Source organism: Canis lupus, chromosome X (assembly GCF_011100685.1).
Source record: "Canis lupus familiaris isolate Mischka breed German Shepherd chromosome X, alternate assembly UU_Cfam_GSD_1.0, whole genome shotgun sequence".
Classification (NCBI taxonomy): domain Eukaryota; kingdom Metazoa; phylum Chordata; class Mammalia; order Carnivora; family Canidae; genus Canis; species Canis lupus.
The window spans coordinates 53,581,444-53,605,577 of record NC_049260.1 but is presented as its reverse complement, the minus strand read 5'-3'; positions in this window follow the sequence as shown (position 1 = coordinate 53,605,577).

The following is a 24,134-nucleotide window of genomic DNA, read 5'->3' as shown; positions in this document are numbered from 1 at the left end:
TGGACAGGACTTGTATGTTGAAAACTACAAAATGCTGAGGAAAGAAATCAAAGAAGATCTAAATAAATGGAGAAGCAGTATGTCTATATATTATAAGACTCAATATAGTAAAGAGGTCAATTCTTCTGAAGTTGAAATACAGGTATAATGAGGCATCTGTGTGGCTCAGTTGGTTAAGCATCTGCCTTCGGCTCAGGTAATGATCTCGGGGGTGAGGGGGTTGGGATCAAGCCTCACATCAGGCTCCCTGCTCCAAAGGGAGTCTGCTTTTCCCTCTCCCTCTGCCTGCCATTCCCTCTGCTTGTGCGCGCTCTCTCTCTTTTCTGTCAAATAAATAAATAAAATCTTCAAGAAAATAAACATAGGTTTTAATGCAGCTCCTATCAAAATACCAGCAAGGTTTTGCGGGGGGGCACCTGGGTGGCTCAGTTGGTTAAGCAGCCAACTCTTGACTTTTGGCTCAGGTGATGATTTCAGGGTCCTGGAATTGAGCCCCACATCCTGCTCTCCACTCAGCAGGGAGTCTGCTCCAGGATTCTCCCACTCCCTCTGCCCCTCCTCCCTTTCCTTTTTACTCTCTCAAATAGGTGAATAAACCTTAAAGCAATAACAGCAAGATTTTTTTGGTAGATATAAAAAAGAATATTTTAAAATCCATATGGAAAAGCCAAGGAACTAGAGTAGCTAAAAAGAATTTATAAGAAGAACATAATGAGAGGAATCACTCTACCTGGTTTGAAGACTGATTATATAGCAATGTATAGGTAGTGTTAGTGGAGAAATAGACACATAGATCAATAATACAGAAATAGAACCACAAATATGCCCAGCTTATTTTTGGCAAAGGTGCAAAAGTAATTCAGTGGAGGAAAGATCACCTTTTCAACAGATGGTGCAGGAGTAACTGGACATTAATAGGCAAAAAGATTAATCCTGACCTAAACCTCACACCATACACAAAAATTACTCAAAATGGGCCAATTATTTAAATGTAAAATGTTGGGATGCCTGGGTGGCTCAGCGGTTGAGTGTCTGCTTTTGGCTCAGGGCATGATTCCAGAGTCCCACATCGGGCTCCCTGCATGGAGCCTGCTTCTCCCTCTGCCTATGTCTCTGCCTCTCTCTCTCTCTCTCTGTGTCTCTCATGAATAAATGGATAAAACCTTTAAAATAAGTAAATGTAAAATGTTAAACTGGAAAACTTTTTAAAGAAAACATAGGAGAAAATCTTTAGTACCTAGGCCTTGATGAAGAATTCTTAGATTTAACATGAAAGGCACAATCTATTACCTAAAAAATAGATCATTCGGAATTCATCAAAATTAAGATTTCTTTGCTCTACAAAATTCCTATAAAGAGGATAAAAAGACAAATTATATTGTGAGGGAAATATTTGCAAATCACGTATCTAGAATATAAAGATATCTCAAAACTCAATAGCAAAAATCAAGCAATCCAATTGGAAAATGGGCAAATGACCTGAAGAGACATTTCACTGAAGAAGATAGATGAATAATAAATACACACATGAGAAGATGTTCAAAATCAGTAAGCATTAGGAAACGCAAATGAAGAAAATGATGAGCTATCACTCCACACCAATTAGAATGGCTAAAAGGAAAACAAAAATAGTAACAATGCCAAATGCTGATGAGGATGAAGATAAACTAGGTTTCATATACTGCTAGAGGGAATGTATAGTGGTATAGCCACTTTGGAAAATAGTATGGTGGTTTCTTCAAAAGCTAAACATACTCTTACCATAGAACCCATCAATTGCACCTCTGGGTATTTATCCCAGAGCAGTGAAAACTTGTCCACATAAAGACTGTTGCATTGTTGTTCATAGAAGCATTGTTTGTAATTGCCCAAAACTGGAAACAACCAAAATAGCCGTAGGCAGGTACTTGGTTAAAAAAAACCCTGGTATATCCGTATTATATCAGCAATCAAAAGAAACAAACTGTTGATATGTGCATTGATGGATTTCCAGGGAATTATTCTGAGTGACAAAGCTAATACCAAATGTCACATGCTATACAATTATATTTATATAACATTCTTGATATGACAAAATTACAGAGTTGGGGAATAGATTAGCAGTTGCCAGGGGTTAGGGATGGTGGGGTAAAGGGGTCTGGGTGTAACTATAAAGAGCAGCATGAAGGAGGACTTTGTAATTATGGAACAATTCTTGATCTTGATTTTGGTGGTGGTTACACAAATCCACATGTGATAAAATAGCACAAAACCACATGCACACATTATACCAATGCCAGTTTCCTGGATGTGATATTCCACTTTAATTACGTAAGATGTAGTTGTTGGAAAACACTAGATGGAGGATACATGGACCCTATCTGTACACTCTTTTTTTTCTTATACAATTTTTATTAGGATATGACTTATATACCTTAATATTCACCCTTTAAAGTGTACAATTCAGTATTTTTAGCATATTCACCATGTTGCACAAATATTTCCACTAATTCCAGAACATTTTCACCCCAAAGGAAACTCAGTACCCATTAGAAGTCACTCCTCATTTTTTCCCACCCCTGGCAATCACTAATGTACTGTCTATCTCTATGGATTTGTCTATTCTGGACATTTTATATAAACTGAATCATGTAATTTGTGGTCCTCTTGATTGGTTTCTTTCACTTCGCATAATTTTTTTAGCATAATGTTTTAAAGCTTCATCCATGTTGCAGCATGTATCAGTACTTCCTTCCCTTTTATGACTAAATACTATTTCCTTGTATATGTGTATATATCCATAGATACAGATATCACATTTTTTTCTATCCATTCAACAGCTGATGGACATACAGATTGCTTCCACTTTTTGGCTATTGTGAATAAGGCTGATATGAACATCCATGCACAAGTTTTTGTGTAAACATGTTTCTGATTTCCTTGGGTATCTACACTAACAGTGAAATTATCGGGTTGTATGGTAACTTATGTTTAACATCTTGAGGAATGGCCAGACTGTTTTCCTAAGAGGCTGCCTCATTTTACATTCCTATCGGCAAAGCCTGAAGGTTCAAATTTTTCCATATCTTCACCCACAGTTGTTGTTATATGCCTTTTTGATTCTAGCAATCCTGGTGGGTGTGAAGTGTTATCTCATTGTTTTGACTTGCATTTCACTAATGACTAATGATATTGAACATCTTTTCATGTGCTTGTTGGTCATCTGTATATCTTCTTGCAGAAATGGATACTCAAATCTTCTGCCTATTTTAAAATTATATTTTTTATTGTTAACTTTTAAATGTTCTTTATACTCCAGATGCTAGTCTCTTATCAGATATATGATTTGCAAATATTTTCTCCTCTCTCATTTTGTGGGTTGTCTTTGTACTTTCTTGATAGCATCCTTTGAAGCACAGAAATTTGGATGAAATCCAATTAATCTGTTTCTTTTTATTTTGTTGCCGGTCCTTTTGGTGTTAAATCTAATAAATCACTGTCTAATACAAGGTTAAGAAGTTTTACACCTATGTTTTCTTCTAAGAGTTGTATTGTTTTAGCTCTTAAATTTAGGTCTTTTATCTATTTGGAGGTATTTTTATATGGTCTGATGTAGAGGTCCAAATTCATTCTTTTGCATGTGGCTCTCTATTTGTGCCATCACCATTTGTTGAACAGACCATTCTTTCCCCCACTGAACAGTCTTGATGTCCTCATTGAAAATCAATTGTACATAAATGTATAGGTTTATTTCTAGACTCTCAACTCACTCTTATCCATCTATTTATCTATATTCCAGTACTACACAGACTTGGTTTAATAGAGCTTTATAGCAAGTTTTAAAATTGGGAGTTTCAAAGAACCAACTTTGTTCTTTTTCAAGATTGTTGTATTAGTCATGGTTCTTCAGAGAAAACAGAATCAATAGATCTATATATACAATATAAAAATACATTTATATGTACATAAAATAAGGTATTGATTCATGTAATTATGGAGGTCGAGAAGTCCTACAACCTGTCATCTGCAAGTTGAAGACCCAGGGAAAGCTGCTACTCTAGTTTGAAGGCCTGAGAGGTGGAGAGCCAATGGTGTAAATTCCAGTCAGGTCTGAAGGCCTGAAAATGAGAAACATGGAGGGCAGGAGAAAATTAATTTTCCAGCTCAACAGTCAAGCAGAGAATGAATTCATCCTTACTTTGCTTTTTTGTTATATTCAGGCCCTCAACAGATTGTATGATGCCCATGTTTGAGAAAGCTGTCTGCTTTACTCTGTCTATTGTTTCAAATACTAATCACTTCCAGAAACACCTTCACAGAGACACCTAGAAATAATGTTTAGCCAGCTATCTGGATATCCCATGGTCCAGTCAAGTTGACACATAACATTAACCATCACAATTGTTTGGGCTATTCTTGGCCCTTGTATTTCCATTTAAATTTTAGCCACAGCCTGTCAAGTTCTATAAAACCCCATAAGTTTTGGTACTGTGGTTTTGTTTTCATTTGTCTCAAAACGTTTTCTTTTTTTTTTAATTTTTTATTTATTCATGATAGTCACACACACACACACAGAGAGAGAGAGAGAGAGAGAGAGAGAGAGAGGCAGAGACACAGGCAGAGGGAGAAGCAGGCTCCATGCACCAGGAGCCTGACGTGGGATTCGATCCCGGGTCTCCAGGATCGCACCCTGGGCCAAAAGCAGGCGCCAAACCGCTGCGCCACCCAGGGATTACTTATTGAAACTTTTCTACCATATATAATCTACCTGGAGAAAGCTTTATGGACATGAGCAGAGAGTATGATTTCTGCTCTTGTTGGGCAGAGTATTCTTTTTTTAAAAAAAGATTTTATTTATTTATTCATGAGAGACAGAGAGAGAGAGAGAGAGGCAGAGACACAGGCAGAGGGAAAAGCAGGCTCCATGCAGGGAACCCAATGTGGGACTCGATTCCAGGACTCCAGGATCATGCCCTGGGCCGAAGGCAGGCACTAAACCGCTGAGCCACCCAGGGATCCCCAGGCAGAGTATTCTGTTGAAGTCTTTGGGTCTAGTTGGTTTATGGCATTATTTAAGTCTTCTTCTTCCTTGTTGATCTTCTGTCTTGTTCTATCCATCATGGAAAGTAAGGTATTGAGGTCTTCAGCTATTATTTTTCCCTTCAATTCTGTCAGTTTGTGATACATGTATCTTGGAGCTCTGTTGTTAGGTACACATATTTTTATAATTGTTATATTGCTTGCTAGATGAATCCTTTTTATCATCATAAAATATTTTTCTTTATCTCTAGTAACAAGTTTTACCAGATAGTCTATTTTGCTTTATATTAGCCATTCCAGATCTCTGTTGATTCCTATTTGTATGGTATATCTTTCTCTATCCTTTCTACTTTCAACATATTTGTATCTGAATCTAAAGTGTGTCTCTTTTCTACAGCATATATAATTGAATCATGGGCTTTTTAATCCATTTTACCAATCTCTACCTTTATGCAGAATATGTGATCCATTTGCTTCAATGCAATTACTAATATGGTAGGATTTATATCTGTCATTGTGCTATTTGTTTTCTATATATATTATCTTTTTTGATCCTTTATTCCTGCATTACTGCCTTCTTTTGCATTACATAGGTATCTTCTGGTGTATCATTTGAATCTTTTTTTTTTTTATTTTACCATTTATTTAGCTATTTCCTTTTTGGTTACCATGGGAATTATAATCAACATCTCGGTTTATAACAATCAAGTTCAGATTAAGACAAATTTAATTTCAATAGTATACAAAAACTTTGCTCCTATATAGCTCTATTCCTTCCTCCCTCCTTTATGTTTTTATTGTCAAATTACATTATTAAAAAAAAATTACATTATTATACATTGTATACACATCAACAGATTTATAATTATTGTTTTATGCAGCTTTCTTTCATGAGATGGGATCAAAAAAGCATTGCAAACAAAAAATATTGCTGTTCTTTATTTCTTCATGTGGAATCAAGTTATTGTCCAGCATTCTTTCATTTATACCTGAATTTTTTTTTTAATTTATGATAGTCACACAGAGAGAGAGAGAGAGAGAGAGAGAGAGGCAGAGACACAGGCAGAGGGAGAAGCAGGCTCCATGCACCGGGAGCCCAATGTGGGACTCGATCCCGGGTCTCCAGGATTGTGCCCTGGGCCAAAGGCAGGCGCCAAACCACTGCGCCACCGAGGGATCCCTATACCTGAATTTTTATTTTTAATAGGGCAGGCCTGGTAATGATGTATCTTCTCGGGTTTTGTATATCTGGCAATGTTTTAATTTTGTCTTCATTTTTTTGAGGGATTGTTTTGGTGAATACAGAAATCTTAGTTGACAACATTTTTCTTTCGGCACTTTGAATATGTCATCCCACTCCCTTCCGGCCTCCAATGTTTCTAATGAGACATCAGCTATTAATTTTATTGAGAATTTCTTTTATGTGATGAGTCATTTTTCTCTTGCTGCTTTTGAGATTCTATCTTTGGCTTTGGCTTTTGACTGTTTCATTGTAATGTGTTAAGGTATAGATCTCTTTCTGAATTTATCCACCTTAGAGCCATTAAGCTTCTTGGATGTGTAAATTACTGGTTTTTTTCCCTCAAATTTGTGAAGTTTTCAGTCATTATTTCTTAAAATAGTCTTTCTACCCCTTTCTCTGTCTCCTGTCTTTTAGGACCCCTCTCATGAGCATGTTGGCATGTTTACTGATTTCCCACAGCTCTCTGAGGCTTTGTTAATTTTTCTTCACTTTTTTCTTTCTGTTCCTCTGAGTGAATAATATTAGGTGACCTATCTTCAAGCTTGTTGCTTCCTCCTTGTATCTGCTTAAATTTGATGTTGCCCCCCTCTAGTGAATGCTTTATTTCAATCATTGTACTTTTCACATCCAGAATTTACATTTCGTACTTGTTATATAATCTATTTTTTTATATTCTCTATTTTATGAGACATTGTGAATACATTTTCCTCTATTTAAACTTGGTTTCCCTCAGTTCTTTGAACATATTATGAAAGTCTTTGTCTAATAAGTTTAATGTCTGTGCTTCCTTCGGGACGTTTTTATGGACTACTTTTTCCCCCTGTTTAGACTATACTTTCTTGTTTCTTTGCATGTTTATTTTGTTGTTGTTGTTGTTGTTGTTGTTGTTTTTGGAAAGTGAATAATTTAAATAATATGATATGACAACTACGAAAATCAGACTATCCCCTATCCCAGGCTGTGTTGTTGTTGCCGTTTGCTGCAGTTGTTGCTATTCATTTGTTTAATGAGTTTTCTGAAACAATTCCATAATGTATTCTTTGTCTTGTTTGGCCAGTAAAGTCTCTGCTTGGTTAGCTTAGTAGTCAGGTAATTATGAGACAGAAAGTTTTCTCAATGCCTAAAACTAATAAGTCGCTCAGTTTTAGTGAAACAGATCTTTGTGCATGTTGGGGGCACACTTCTAATACTCATCCAGGCAATTTACAACTACACCTTAGCCCTCACTTCCTACTTGTGCAGAGGCTCAATGTCAGCCAGTGCTGAAAGCTTAGGACCTTCTCAGTTATTTCACGAGCAGTTGTATAGGCTCGTGTGGTCTTCTAGATTCCCAGGAATATTGAAAGCTTTTCCAAAGCCTCCTATGGACATCATTCTCCACCTTTTTTATTAACTTTTTTTGTTGGCCTATTATTTGCTCCAACTCTTATCTACTATCTTAGGCAATCATGATGTTAAACAATTAAAAATTTCCTCTGATTGTTTTCAACAAATGCCACTGAGGAAAAAGCTGTTTACATAGGATAAGTTCTACGTCTGGTTAAATAAACACAGGCCTTGCAAGTAGTGTCTTCATGTGAGCCACAAGACAGGTCAAAGAGTGAAAATTCTCTGAGAATGGGGTTATCCTATTCCTTTTTCTCCAGTGGTTGCTACGTTGTTGATTTTCCTTGTGATTTCATGCTGTTAACATTCAAGGCTACTGTAAAGCTGGGGAGCATGAATGCGAATAAGGGAAATTAAAATACCAAAAAGCTCACTATCCTTACCAAGATACAGTCTCTTTTCTTGAATGAACACTCTTTGGATTGCTGCAAGCCTTGCCAATTTCCAGAGTTCTGAAAAAGTTGATCCTGACAATTTCTACCATTTTTCTAGTTGTTTTTATGGAGGAAAGGATTTTTGGAGGTCCTTATTTTATCATTCTTGCTAATGAATCTCTGTACTATCTTTGCAATTTCCTGTGAATCTATAATTATTTCAATGTAAAAAGCTAAAAAGTATTGTTAAAGGAAAGCTAGAGTATAGGTGTACTAGCAAATGACAAGTCATCTGTCTTGGCTGCCCTATAGCTTCTAGGACTGTCTATAACCTGTTTCTGAACAATCATTCTGTACAATAACCCTATAAAGTGGACATCACTGGGCCCACTTAACAGCTGAGGAATCTGAGGATCAGAGAGATTCAATGATTTTCCCAAAGTTGCAAAGTGAGAAAAGAGCTGAGCTGGAAATTCCAATTTATATGGGTCTGATTCACAAGCTTCCTGTTCCATTGTTTTGATTCATTTACCTATCCAATGAACCTTTATAAAACATCTACTGTTTAACAGACACCACTATAGGTGTTGGGGTACAGCAAGAAACAATACAAAGCTTTGTCCTAATGGAAGTGATATTTTAGTGGAAGAAGACAGACAAATAATCAAATCTACAATAACTAGACAATATGCTTAATAGTGACGAGTGCTATAAGAAAAATGAAGCAGTGCAATGGTTACAGAGTAATGGTGGTGATGGAGGTTGCTATTTTAGCTTAGATAAGCAGGTAAGGCCTCTCTGAAAAGACATTTGGCAGAAAACTGAATAAAGGAAAAGAGCTAGATATATAGGTAGCTAGAGAAAAATATCTCAGGCAGTGGGAAGAGTAAGTACAAAGACTCTGAAATGGGAGTGTGCCTGGAATGGTTGAGGAATAGCCAGGGCAATGGCTGGAGCAGAGTGAATGGAGGGACAGTGGGAGATGAAGTCGGAGAGGTGAGGGTGGTGATAGAGATAGATCACATTGGCAGTGGGTCTCACCTAGACTCATCGGAGGAGCTTCTTAAACACCCCACACCCAGGCTGCATCCCAGACCAATTAAGTCAGAACCTCTGGGGATGAGACCCAGATATCAGTATTTTTAAAAATGCCAGAAATCTAAATGCTAAAAATCCCTGGATGGCTCCAATGTGCAGCCAAATTTGGAAACTGATGATGTGGTGTCTTATATATCAGTACAAGGTATTTGGCATTTACTATGGTTGTTGAGAAGTCAAGGGATGGTTTTGAGTGCAGGAATATGATGAGGTATATGTTTTAACAGGATCCTACTGACTTTGTATTGAGAGTAGACTGAGGTGGGAAAAGATGGAAGCAGAGAGATGAGTAGCGCTAGTGTAGTCATTCAGGTAAGAGATAATGGAGGCTGCAATTGTGCCATTTGAAAAATTCAAAATCTTAAGGTCAGAGAGGGGAAGGATTGGCCTTAGGGTTTATGGCATCACTGGTAGCATGAACACCACAGTTAGGTCTCTTAGCTTCCTAGGCAATATACTTTGTTCCAAGTCTGCCCTCCTGGGAATCCTCAGAAGGTGAGGCCAGTCATGAGGTCATTCTTAAGCTCCCTCAATGCAGGGAATTGGAGAATGGCTGGGCTATAGTCTGTCCGAGGAAGCAACCCGGGCAAGGTCATGGAGAACTGGCCAGGTGGGCTGGAATCCATGGGGAATTCCCAGGGTTTCTGTATTCTGATTTCCATGAAGGTTATTGGAAGGAAACTGCCAGAAGACACTGACTCAGTAGCTATCCCTCCTCAGTCAATAGCAAATTTCACTTTAAGAAACACGTCAGCTGACTCTCGTACTGACCAGCTCACATCACTGCTGTAAGTGCTAGAGGCTAGACCGTGGAAGGATTCAGATAGGACATAGTTACTTGGGCCTCAGGATATGGGAAGAGGTCAAGTCATGAATGAAATGCCTCCCAGGCCAAAAGTGGCCAAGCTTTAGCCCATAACCAACCACCAGGGCCTCTTTCTAGCTCCTCAGTACAAAAGGGTAAGAGGTAACAGCTCCACTGTGTGCCAGATGGTCCATGCCCTCTCAGGCCAACTCTACAACTGCCTATCAGGTAAGGACGTTTTATAACTGGAAACTGAGACTTAGAGGGGCTAGGTCTGAGGTTACACAGCTGGAGCTTGGCAGGGCTGGGATTTACGTGCAAATCAGTCTGATGCCCACACCTCTGCTCACTTTCCCACATCATACCACCTACTCTCAAGTTACTTTGAGGCTACTTGGGAACATATGCACACACCAGTAATAAAAGACTGACTAGGCAGCCATGGGAGAAGATGAAGAGAGTGTTGGTGATATTCCAAGGCAGAAGACATCAGGAAAGGCTTTCTGGAGGAAGTAACATGGAGCAGCTGAAGGCCTTGATAGCTGGGTAGAATTTGACCATGTAGAGAGAGTGATAGAAAGGGTACTGCAGATCAAAGGAACCCAGTGAGCAGAAAAGCCTGGAGTTGGGTATAGATAATGCAGGTCCACATATATATTTCTGTATCTAACAACACTGGTATGGCTCTTGCTCTCTTCCAGCCACTTTTGAAGGGCTTTACATAGAGCAACTAATTTAATCCTCGCAACAGTTTTATGGAGCAGGAGACCAGTCTTTGATGAGTCCAGTTTGGCTGAGGAATAAGATTTATTAGTGGAAAAATAGAGTTAAAGTTGGAAAAGTGTATTGGACCTTTATGTAGAAGGCTCTGTATGGCAGACTAAGGAACTTGTACTTCACTCAGAAGGTCATAGGAAATCATTGAGGAGTTCTAAGCAAGTGTGCAATAGTATCCAAGGTGTATACTTCAAAGATTCATCTGGAAGCCACTGAGGGAGATGAGGCATGGGGAAGGGGAAAGTAGGAGAAGACTTGGCCCCAGGCAGGCACAGAGTGGATATAGAAGTCCTGATGGATTAGTGGCATACCTAAGAGGTGGAATCAACAGATGGCAGGGATCAGGAAAGGAGGAGCCCAAGGGGGTGAGATTTTGCTCCAACTGAACAGACCTAGGAGTCAATAACCTGGGCCCCAACCCTAGAACTGCCAGGAACATTTAGTATGGTCCTAGACACAGCCCTAACCCTCCTTAGGTCTCAGTCTCCTCATCCATACCATACAAGTGCTGAGTATGTTTTATCATTAAAGGCTCAGCCAGGGCTGATGTTCTTTGCCTGTGGTTCTAGATGTCAGGGGAAGGTATCAAACTGTTGTCCAAAATGGATCCTTCCAAAGAGAATGGGCTCCAGAGTGAGACTTTCTTGGGCTCAATTCCCACTCAGTAAATTGCTCAGTAGCTCAGATTCCCCTTCTATAAACTGGGGGCAATAAAAACAAGCCCTACCTTAGAGGGCTAGAGTGAAGACTAGATAAGATCATGCTCAATACATACAATGACTTCTATACTCATTAGATGTTGCTTCTCTAGCTGATGAGAATAGAGAGTATGAGAATCGGGCTCAGAGGCAGTCAGGGACAGGAACCCCAAAGAGCTGATGGGTTACTTCCCAGCTCCAAGCTTCAGGGGCCCAGCATAGCACTTTGCAGTCTACCAGAACTCTTTTCCACCCCCAAAAGGCCCAGGAAGTAGGAATGATGGTCACCGTTTTAGAGATGAGGCCTGGTTGGGATGTCAGGGAGCACGGCCAGAAGATTGTTTTTTCCATTGAGTCATGTGTAACTTGTGCAAGCCTGTTGGAACACCAGAGCTGTGAGGGCCCCTACAGAACCATCAGGAAACTCCTCATGGTATGCCAAAGGATATCCTTTTGGCCATCTCCAGAGCTACTGCGGACACTAAAGCCTGAGCAAGAACAGGTGCCACCAGGACCCTAGGCCTGGCTTTTATTTGCCACTGGGCTGGATGCCATGCAGCTTGCCCAGGGCCATGATTTGGGCCCAAATTGGGGTGTTTGATTCCTTTCTTTATGTCTCCTCTTGTAACTCCAGCTTAACACTCCCCAGATGGCCATTTCTGCCTGCTCCCTGCCCATGCCACCATTCAGATGGGAAAACAATAATTTTGCAGCCCCATTAATTAAAGACTAATTGCTGATTGGAAACACATTGACTAGGCCTTGAGCCAGTATCACATTGTGGGCCCTCTGGCCCTGATGAAGGCCTGGCCCTAACGAGCCTCTGGCCCCCCAGCAGCTTGCTCACTTACTGTGCAGCAGCAGAATTGGGACTGGACTTAGGCTAATGAGGTGTCAGCTGACTATTAGAACCACATTGATCGGGGAGGTTGGCGAGTAGACCAGATAGACGCTGCCACATGCAGCAGCTATTAGATCTGAAGTTGTTCCTTGGGGGCCACATCTGCCCCCAGCCCCTTCCCAGCCACTTACCAAGGGGCTCATCTCCCAGCTAGGTCTCCCTCCAAGAAAGCCAGTCTCCCCTGACCTAGGGTACTCCAGACTCCCATCCAGCCACCAAACACCTACTCTGTGCCAAGTCCTGGGGATACAGAAATGAGTAACAATAGTTGCATTTATCACGCACTCACTGTAAACTGGATGCTGGCCTAAGTGCTTTACATGGACTCTCCTTTCTTACAAAAGCCCTCTGGCAAGTTGGTTCTATTATTTTTTATTTTTTTAAGATTTTATTTATTTATTCATGACAGAGAGAGAGAGAGAGAGAGAGAGAGAGAGAGAGAGAGAGAGAGAGAGGCAGAGACATAGGCAGAGGGAGAAGCAGGTTCCATGCAGGGAGCCCGATGTGGGACTCGATCCCAGGTCTCCAGGATCACACCCCGGGCTAAAGGTGGCACCAAACCACTGAGCCACCTGGGCTGCCCAAGTTGGTTCTATTATAATCTACATTTTACAGATGGAAACTGAGGCATGTAGTGGCAAAGGAACTTACTCAAATGCACACATCTACTAAATGGCAGTACAAGGGTTCAAAGCCAGGCAGAAAAGCATTGCACTCTACTAGGCCTTGGTCTTCCCAGGATGGAATGGCCAGTCTTGTAGGAGATCACAAAGGAAGATGCTCTTATTACAGGATGCATGGGAAAGGCCCGTGGTGGAGACAAGCTCAGGAGGCTGTGGGAGTCCAGGAGAGGGCCATTTAACGCAAACGCAGGAGAAGGAGACAAGTCCTGGCCAGCTTCCAGGAGGAAGTAACACCTGACCTGAGTCCTAAAGCACATAAGGAATGCACCAGGCACTGAAAGGGTGGAGGGATGACGAAAAAGCAGACCCTTCAGGCAATAGGGAGTTGTTTGGAAAGCTCCCAGCAAATGAATGGCTGTGAATGCAGGGTGGGGAGTGATACTGTTAGCTCTGACCTTTCTAAAGTTCACTCTGGCTCTGGCCAGAGAGTGAATGGGAAGGAAGAAAGAATGTGAACAGGGATACCAGGTGGGAGGTTCCTGCTGTGGTCCGGATGAGAGGTATGGGGGCCTAAATTAGGGGCAAGGCAGTAGGGATGAAGAGCTATTTAGGGGGTGGGGAGTCAACAGACTTGAAGAGGGTAAACTGTGAGGGGAGGAGACAGAAGAGACTGGGACTCCCCTCCCATATCCCCTGAGCCACCTGCCCACAGCCCAGAAATCATGATAGACCTAGCCACCAACCTGCTCAAAATCTTCTATGGCTCCCCATCCCTATTTCTCCCTAGGGAGAAATTCAGCTCTTCCACTAGCTGTTGGCTTTAGGCAAATGGCCCAACCTCTGAACCTCAATTTACTCCTTTATTTTTTTATTTTATTTTTTTAAAATTTTTTATTTTTTTATTGGTGTTCAATTTACCAACATACAGAATAACCCCCAGTGCCCGTCACCCAATCACTCCCACCCCCCGCCCTCCTCCCCTTCCACCACCCCTAGTTCGTTTCCCAGAGTTAGCAGTCTTTACGTTCTGTCTCCCTTTCTGATAATTCACTCCTTTATAATGACAGTTTCCATAGTTCCAGGTTCACAGAATTGCTGTGAGAACTAGCCAAGTTCTTGCATGTGGGTCCCTCACAGGGTGCCAGGGAGGGACTAGGAGTCTCCAGAGATGAGGGGTGGGCAAATGTTAATTCCCATATTCCCTTTCCCTGCTTCCCTGACAGAGTGTCACCCCAAGATCCAGTCATACCTAACCATTCAAGTACACAACCCAGACATAGATAGCCACCTCCCTACCCTTGTTGCTTCTGCTGCTAATTCTACCCTCCCTTCTGCTCCCATCCCCATCCATGCAAAGCCTGCTTATCCTTCCTGGCTCAAGTACAGCCTCTTCCTAGAAGCTTCCCCTGATTTCACTCCAGCCAGAAACAATGCCCCTATCCTCTACCATCCTATAGACCTTTATTTATGAGCAACAAAACTGTCTGTGTTCCTTCTCTGCTAGATGGAAGAGAGAGAGAGAGAGAGAGAGAGAGAGAGAGAGAGACCTGGGCATATGGGCCAGAGGATAAAAGAATACATAGTTAATGCCGGAAAGCTCATGAGGATAGACAGCTACGTCAACCCCCAGGACTTCCTTTGTGCTCATGCCCTGCCCCGGGAGGCACCAACCCAGGTGCCCATTCAGGCCAAGTGAGGGATATAAGTGAAGAAATAAAGTGACAGGAAACCATAGTATAAGCATGTTGAGGAATGGCAGCTGGGACAACACAGGGAGTACTGGGGGCTGGGTAAAGTGGTGATTATGTGCCCAGTCTCCAGGAGCGATGGGTCCTCACATACAGTTGGTGGTTGCTATGTTGGAATGCAAGCCTTGGGTTGCCACGGCTACTGAATTTTTCAAGAGGAGCAGGAAATTTGGATTTTTACATAAAATCACATTTTGCCATCTTGATGACTAATCTTAAAGTTCCTAGAAATATTCTGCAAGCTAAACAAAACATCTCTTGGCTGAGTTTGGCATATGAGCTGCACCCCACTGAGCACTCAGCTCTGTGTCAGACACTGCTTGGCAATGCTAGGCAAAGAGACACAAAGTCTCAGGGGGCTTAGAGTCCTGTGAGGGAGACAGACATGTCCACAGACCCTCAGGGGCCATGGCTAGAGTGGTTATAAATGTGGGCCTGAATTCAGACAGATGTGAGTTCATGTGCTGGCTCTGCCATGTACTAGCTGTGTGCCCCTGGGCAAGTTCCTCAACCTCTCTGAGAATCAGCTTTTGTCTATAGGGGGAAAAAAGGTTAACAATCACCTCCCAGGATTGCCATGTCTGCCAAATGAGTTAATGACTGGTGAGTCTTTTGTGAATCATGAGTTGTGCAGGTGTGCGGGGATGTTCCAAAGGGCCGAGATTATAGGGTTGGGCCACACCCAGAATAGGCTGAGTCTCTGGTGTGCATCCAGATGTGCATGTGCATCTAGAAACTGAATGGTAAGAGCACTCTGAGAAAAAGAGGGCGAGGAGACTTGGCTCAGAGCTGAGTGGTGAGGTGCTGTCCACTGCCTGTCCCTGCCAACATGTTAGCAGTGTGCAAGGATTTTCTGACCAGATGCTGGAAAAGGTGGAGATTCAGAGAGGAAGGTACCTGCCTAAGGTGGGACAAATCCTAGAAACCCCAAAATTCTATCTGTACTCTATCCTACTACCAATAACAACCAACACTTATGCAATACTTAGTATGTGCCATGTACTTCTCTAAACACTTTTACGGTCATTGGGTTATTTAACATCTCCCATGAGCCTGGGAACTACATACCACTGTTACTATGTCTAGCTTACAGATGAGGACACTGAAGCACAGAGAAGTTAAGTAACTTTTTACCCAAGTCAAACAGCAAATAGACAGCAGAGCTGGGACCTGCAGCTGAGCTGTCTGGCTCTCAAGTCCATGCTACCTGTATTAAAACCCTGGATGAAATTCCCTCTGTTGAAAGACCTAGAGTGGTTTCTGTTTTCCTGGCTACATTCTAAGATACAGAGTTCCCCTGTGTGCCATAGGAAGAGAAGGGGTTGTCACAGTGTGTCAACATGAATAACCCTTCCCATCTTGGTGGTGGCAAGCTATGCCTGTCCCATGCCCCAGGACCCCAGGAACATCATCATGGGAATCTCAGGGTCCTAAAGCTAGTGTGTGTGTACCTCCCTCACAGTGGTCTTTGCTTCCCCTGGGCAAGGCCTGAAGGCTTTGAGGGAAAGGCTACAAACCAGGCAGGGAGTGAGGAGGAGGGTGAAGCTGAAGCTGAAGCAGAGAGCCAGGTGATCTCTGCTGTGGGCTGCAGAACTGGGCCAACCGGTGTGCCTGAGGTGGGCGGGGTAGGCTGAGGCTAGCCAGATCAGCACAAGGGCCAAGTGGTTAGCCCTGTGCTCCAGAGCCCCACACACCCATCTCCACACACAGACACATACACATACCGACCCCACTCCCATCATACACACATTCAGGCATACACACTAACACATACTCACTCACCCAGCTACAGTTACACACACACACACACACACACACACACATAATACTCACATGCCCAGACACACACACAGAAGCTCCTACACATTCTGTCCCCCAACACCCTCATTCATCCAGACACATGTGTGAAAACACAGGCACACACATGCATGAACACCCACAGACATGCATGTACCTTCCGGGGAAGGCTTGGAAGGGATTGTTCCAGCCCAGCCCACAGCACAGCATGCTTCCTTCAGATCTTTCCTTTAGTCTTTGGGGGATGAAGACACTAACTGAATGGAAAAATGCCTCCAGCAAATGCCACCCACTTGGCGCCAGCTCAGCCTCCTTTCCTGACCTCCATCATTCAGGGATTGGGCTGGGTGAAAGCTCCAAGTTTCTGCTTGGAAACATGCAGGTGGGGGAGGGGATGAGGCAAAAGAAAAAATCTGTAACGACAATAAAGTCTAAAGACAATAGTCAACCTTCAGTCTGTTTAAGTTTGATTGGGGTGGAAAGCTGGGAAAATGTGTGACGCATCAGTGGAAATGGTGGGCTGAGTCAGTTACGTTGGTGCAAATATGAACTTCATCACAGATTTGCTGAGTAACCTTGGGAAGTCACTTCTAGTCTCTGGGTTTGGTTTTCCTATCAACATAGGGATGAGAGCCCAAACTCTGGAGTTGGAATGCCTCAACTTGAATTCTGGCTATGTTTTTTACCAATTGCCTTAACTTGGGCAAATTATTTAACCTCTCTGTGCCTCAATGTCATCACATGTACAAGGGGGATAACAACATTTAACTCATAGGATGGTTGTGAGTGTCAAATAACTTAATGGATGTCAGGCTCTGAGAATAAGTGCCTGCACTGTAGTAAGCACCCTGCAAGTTGCAGCCTCTGCTATTGTAAAACGAGGATACAAAAATCTACTGCACAGGACTATGGGAGGAGTATATAAGACAATGGCTGAGCAAGGGCTTCAGAAGCTCTAGTGATGAATGTGCATGTTCAGCCTCTACGTGGCCCAGCACTACTGGCTGAATCTGGAGGCTGGGATGGGGCTAGAGTCTTTGCCTGGGCAGAAAGGTCTCCATGCAACATCTTAGGTCTTCCCCTTGCCACCAGTAATGATACCCCTCTGTCCCTGCCTATCTGGCTGGCTTTTTAGAGCACACGAAGGGGCTGTCCCAGCCCCTTTCCCATTTAATCCATTCAAGCTTGCCTGGATCACTGCAGTAGCCTCCTGACTGATACTCTGCCTCCACCCTTGCCCCCTACACACTTCACTGAGAAGCCCAAGAAAGAGATCCTGTTACAACATAAATTGAGCCTTTCCCAATGTTCCCCGTATCACTCAGAGTAAACACTATTGTACCTACAGTGGCCTCTGGAACCTCTGCAATCTGACCCCCCAGCATTTCTAGCTACTCTTCTTTTATTCACTGTACATCAGCCACACTGGTTTCCTGGCTGTTTTTGAACTGTGCCAGGCATGCTCCCACCTCCCAGCCTTTGGACTAGTTGTTCTCTCTGCCCAGAATGATCTTCCCCCAGATACCCGCATGCTAATTCTCAAACCTCCTTAAAGTCTTTGCTCAAATATTACCTTCTCAATGAGACCTACCATGATTAAGTAATTCTGCACCCCTCACTCTGGCATCCCCAGTCGCTGATCTGTACCATCTTCTGATGTCCTATATAATTTACTTATGTTATTGTTTATTCATCTTCTCCTGGTACACTGTTAACTCCATAAGGGAACTTTGTTTTGTTCTCTGATGTATCCCAAGTCCCTAAAACTGTACCTGGCACACAGTCAGACCACAGTGAATTTTGGTGACTGAACATAAAATGAACACAGCCCTTTCCAGCTCCCCTAGCTACAATAAGAATGGTAGGCTAGAGGGATGAACCTGCAGGTAGAGGAGCAGTGAGGAGCCTGCTAGAATCCTCCCTGTGTGGAGGACTTTAAGCTTGACCCAGAACAGTGGTGAGAGAGGGCAGCACTGAGGAAAGGCAGGATCCATGGGAGCAGGAACCTAGTCCTGCTTGCTTGCTGATGGCTTCTCAGGGTCTGGCACTGTGCTTAGCAGAGTCCAGGCTCAATGACTATTTGTTGAGTGAATGATTAAAAGCATGAGCCATTCCAACATTTGCCAACTTGATTGGATGTGGAGTAAGAGGAATAATCCAAGATAACACCCTCAGCTTGAGCCTAGGTAACCAAGAAAGTAATTGGAAATGTTCCCATGTGCTGGAATCAGAAACCTAGAGATTTCACACACATCATACCTTCAGACATCAACTCAAACATCTCTTCCTCTCAAGGTCTTTCTGCTCCCCCAGTTTAAACCAGCTTCACCTGATTGACTTTCCCATGGCCCTTTGAACTTGGCCTCAGGAGTGCTGACCTCACTTGAATTTATTGCATCTCCAGGGCCTAGAAGTGTGTCTCAGGGCTCAGGCAAACATTCCAATTGGCTCTCCGTGCTCCACCCTTCCTCTCCTCCAGTTCCTCCTCCTCCTCTTCTTCTTCATTCCCTCTCCCTCCTCCCCTCCCTCCTGCTCCTTACTTCTCCCCTTCCTTCTTTCCCATTGCTTCTCCTCTACCACCTTTCACTCCGGCCATCACAAGCTGAATATTCACACAACTTCAGCCAATGGTTTGGATTAACCACAGGAACTGAAGGATGACCTGACCTGCAGGGTGGGGATAGGGTGAGAAGTAGGACAATGTATACAAGAATTTGGCCCCAGATCACCTGAGATTAGACACTTTCAGGTCTGAGTTACAGGCCCTAGGAACTGGGTTTGAGATTCATAAGCCTCACCCTACACAAATTGCAGCCTCTGACAGACATACACACTTAATGACACACAGTATGTCCCTACTACACACCAGCACCATGACCCCCAAGTCTTCCAGCACACCTGTTACACTTGCGGCTAAGTGTGATGCATTCTTCACAGCACCCCCATCTCAGTGAGATAATGCACTCACCATAGCATCTATCAGACCCCAGACCACTGACACAGCACACATTACAGCCACAGCATAAGCACACACAGGACAGAGTAACACCTAACACACTCATCACCCCCAAAGCATGGCAGCCCTCCACCTCTGGCACACAATTCACAGAGAAAGTGCTCAGCACTTGTATGGCACAGTGACAGCCCAAGAAACACTCCTGAGGCACCCAGTAGTTTCCAACACAGTGACACAACACATGGATCACCATCACCCCTGCTCATCACGCACACACACACAAACACATACTCATGCACACAGAAGAGAAGAAAAGAGCTCTCTTCTCCTTATCCTTATCCTTCCTCCTTTCCCCATGTCTTGGCTGCTGGGCCATGCTTGACCTGTCTGAGGACCCTGGATCCAGAGCACAGCTGGTAGGTGCCATTTCTTAGAAGCCTATGAATTTGGTCTCAGCTAGTCAAACACATGATAGGAGGTCCATGTTTGAACCTCAGCTCTGGAATAGCTGATATGTGGTCCCCACCATTGAACTGCAGGGAGCATCTGGCTGCCATGGCATACCCACAGGGAGGGACCAACTGGACTGAGCTTTGTGAGTGGAAGCTAGGCAGGGCCCAAACTGACTTTGGGTGAGGGGGTGCCTAGAGTCCAGGCTGTTCATGGTGAGAGGAACACAAGAATGCATCACCAGCAGGGACCTGAGATAGGAGCTGAACCTTGAGGTAAGAGAAGACACTGTGGTGAAAAGACAGTAAGATGGGTGGGGGGAGGAAAGGGTGAAATGAGAATCTCCAGGCTCCTTTGGGTTGCCCTCAGGAAAATGAATGAGGCAGGTATTGGAAGAGGAGAGAGGAGGAGCCAAAGCTGGAGGCCAGCATGGAGAAGGGCTTGCTTGGGCTTCCAAAAAAGAATGAGAGCCTGGGGAGGGGTGGGCAGGGACAAAGAACAAAGGAATGCACTTGGAGGCCATATAGTCAGCCTGGGGCATGTGACAGTCATGGTCAACCTTGCTGCCCAGAAGTGGGGGTGGAGAATTAGACTTTGATCAGGGAGAAGGAGACCCACTGATGAGAGCTTAAGGTGTGCAGAAGTTGGCCATTACTGTGAGAAAGAAAGGTGGGCTGTTGATGAGGAGAACAAGACAGAAGGACATGTGGAAGAAATAGCATTGGTGAGAGCTGTTAGGCGATAGACACTGGGCTTGCAGTCACACGGGCAGAGGGTACCATAAAGATCTTCACCTCATCAGAATTATCAACTCAGAAAATCTCTACTCTGATTTCAGGTCACCCAGAAGGCATGGCCCATAGTTTTCTGTGCTAGGTGGGGAAAGACTGGCCAACTTCAGGCACTGGTCAAGTCAAGTTCTGACCTCAGTAGAACCAGAAGGTCAGGGGAAGAAAGAGAGGGTGTCCTTTGGCCTTTTGGGGTTGTCATGTGGCTGAAGAAGTGCCCAGGCAGTTGACTCAAACCTTATAATTGGCATATTCACATGTGACTTATGCTAAAGGACATATATGAACAACCCCTGTCCCTCTCCACCCAAGCTGAACATAGATGGCTTTGTGGCTGGGTTCTAATTCTATATCCCCAGCCACTGTGAATCCCTGAATACTTTGGCCTTGGTATCCCCAGAGGGGAAAATCCTTTGAGTTGGGCACTAATTTAGTCTCCAGGGACTAATCTTCCCTTACCTCCCTTCTGGACTAAGCTAATAACCCCTACATGTATCTAGCATTGCGTACTTCCCAAAGCATGATCTTGTTTGAGTCTCATAATAATTCTGCAAGGCCAGCAAAGCAGGGATTATTATCCCTATTTTCAGATGAGGAAACTGAGGCTCTGAGAAGCTAGGCAATGACCAAGGTCACACCACTAGCAAGTTCTCTGACTCCAAACCTAGCACCCAGGCTAGAAGGGGTGCCTGTCCCTTCACTTTACGCAGACTTTCCCAGTCTCATGGGGAATATGAGGAGGAGACTCAGATGGTATAACAAGATGGGAAAGGCTTGTGCCCATAGAGCCTGGGCAAGAGGATTAGGCCATGATTATGCTCTCCTCTTCTTTATTTTCTCAATTTTTAAATTTATTTATTTATTTATTTATTTATTTATTTATTTATCTATTTATTTATTTATTTATTTAAGGAGGGAGGGGCAAAGGGAGAGGAAGAGAATCTTAAACACACTCCTCGCTGAGCATGGAGTCCAGTCCCAGGACCCTGAGATCACGCCCTGAGCTGAAACCAAGGGTCGGATGCTCAACTGACTGAGCCACCCAGGGGCCCGTATGCTCTCCCCTTCTGAAAGGGATGGGGGTGGGTAGTGGGTAGTAGACTAATGCTTCTTGAACATCTACTAGGTGCCAAAGTATATTAGGAACCTTACATACATAATTTAATCCTTACAAAACTCTGCAAGATAGGTACCAATTTTACAGAGGGGAAACTAAGGCTTAGAGAGTGGCATGACTATGTCTAAAGTCACACAGTGATTAAGTAATGGAGTTAGGACTTGGTCCTAGTTCTGACTCTAAAGCGCATTCTGCTCCTCCTTCCCTTGGTATGTTGGCCATTGCCTTGGTACCTATCCAGCTGCTACAGGAAGCCTGTCCCTCACAGGCTTTTTGAGTGGCCTTCAGAAATCAGGAAACTGAGAGGAGGGAGGAGAAAGGAGAACTGTGGGGGAGGTAAAAGCTCCAAGAGTCTGTGGGAGAAAGCAGATTCATCCCAAGAACTGTGAGCAGTGTCCCTCCCTCTTTCCTTCCTCTCCCTCCTTCTTACCACAGCCTGGCTGAGGGATGGGAATAATGGCCCTGAAGGGCAGCCTCTCAATAGATGCAAAGCTGGAGGCAATGCCACAGAGGCCCACATCCTGCATCACCTCCCACTCAGAGCCACAAGGAATCTGGATGAGAATGCCAACATTTTTCTAAACCACCAGATTTCATTGCTACTTCCCTTCCCAAACCTCCTCCTTTCATCTCCTCACCATTAGCTTCAGAGATGGAACTTCTTTCCCTGACTAGCAAGCCAAAGAATCAGAATCCTGAAGTTGGTCCTGACCTACAGAGATTATTATGTCCATCCTTCCTGCCTTAGGGCGTAATTCATTTAAAACACTGAGGGTCTCTCTCTTATTCTGTGCCAGCTCAAAAGTATTAAAGAAATTCTATAGCCTTCCTCAGGTAACTTCCCAGCATTATATTTCTCATCATTAGGGTGCTCTTTATAATACCTAACTTTAGTTCTGATATCAAGTCTTTGTTGTTTTGACTGTAGTATAAATGGGGAAAATCAGCTACTCTTCTGGAAACTAACATCTGTACACTGTCTTTAATGGCTGGCCCAAATTTCTAATTCCCCAGGAATAGTGAAGGATGAAAGACAAAATAAAGCTAAGATGAGAGGGCATTGGAGGAAAAATCATAAACAATGTAGAAAATTATAGACCTAGTGAGGAGACCTATTAGATTCTTGGTTATCATGTTGTCATCACCATCATCAATTGTTCCAGTCTTCATCACTATCACCATTACTACCACCACCACCATTTCTATCCTCATTGCTATTTTTATTGCTATCACAACTATCAGCATCATTGCCCTTACCATCAGTTTCTCTACCATTATCACCACCACTGCCTCAACTATCCATCACCATCTCTAATATTTCAAGAACACCTACTGTCATCACCACTTTCTTTTTTAAGATTTACTTATTATTTGAAAGAGAGAGAGAGAGAGCATGAGGGGAGGGGCAGAGGGAGAGAATCTTCAAGCAGACTCCCACTGAACATAGAGCACAATGTAGCACTCAATCTCATGACTGTAAGATCATGACCTGAGCCAAAATCAAGAGTCAGATGCTTAACCAACTGTACTACCCAGGCACGCCTTCATCATCACCACTTTCACCACCACTGTCACTACTTCTACATTACTATTTCCACTTCCAGCAATGTTATTACTATTACACCTCAACTATCATCACCATCATTCTTTTCCTCACCACTATTTCTATCTCTAACATAATTCTCATGACCTCCACCATCATTATCACCTTAATTATCATCACTACATCTATCCAAGTCCATTAACGCCACTGCCACTACCATGGTTATCATCACCATCATCACCTCTACTGTCTTCCTCACCATTATCTTTACCACCACCATCAATGGTATTATTATTAGCACCCTAATTACTACCATTGACACTGTCACTATCTTTATTGGTGGTAATATTATGATTACCACTCCCACTTTTATCATTAATGAAATGTGTTGTTGTGGCCCCTGCCTTCCAAAGCCCATAGAAAGTTGATAGGTACTCAGAAAGCAAAGAGGATGAGGCCAGAGGCCAGAGACCAAAAGTGTGCCAATTTAGAGATCCCAAGATGTCTGTCTCAATAACTATGGCCAATGAAGTCTCCCCACTCAGGGGTACAAATCTACCCTGGAGAGTACAGGGAAGTGGGTAGGACTTCAAACTTACTGTAGGAAATGGTAAGGTCAGCCAGCCATCTACTCCCAAAGTATGTGGCAGATAAGCCTAAGCCGAGCCTTAGGAGTAACTAAGGGCCAAGCTAAGCTAGATGGTGTTATGAGAGAAGCCAAAGGAGAGGCCTCGAGGGTAGGCTGAAAATGCCATGGAAGGGAGCTAAGAAGCTGTAGATTGTCTGGCTTTTAGACTCAGTCCAAGTTTGA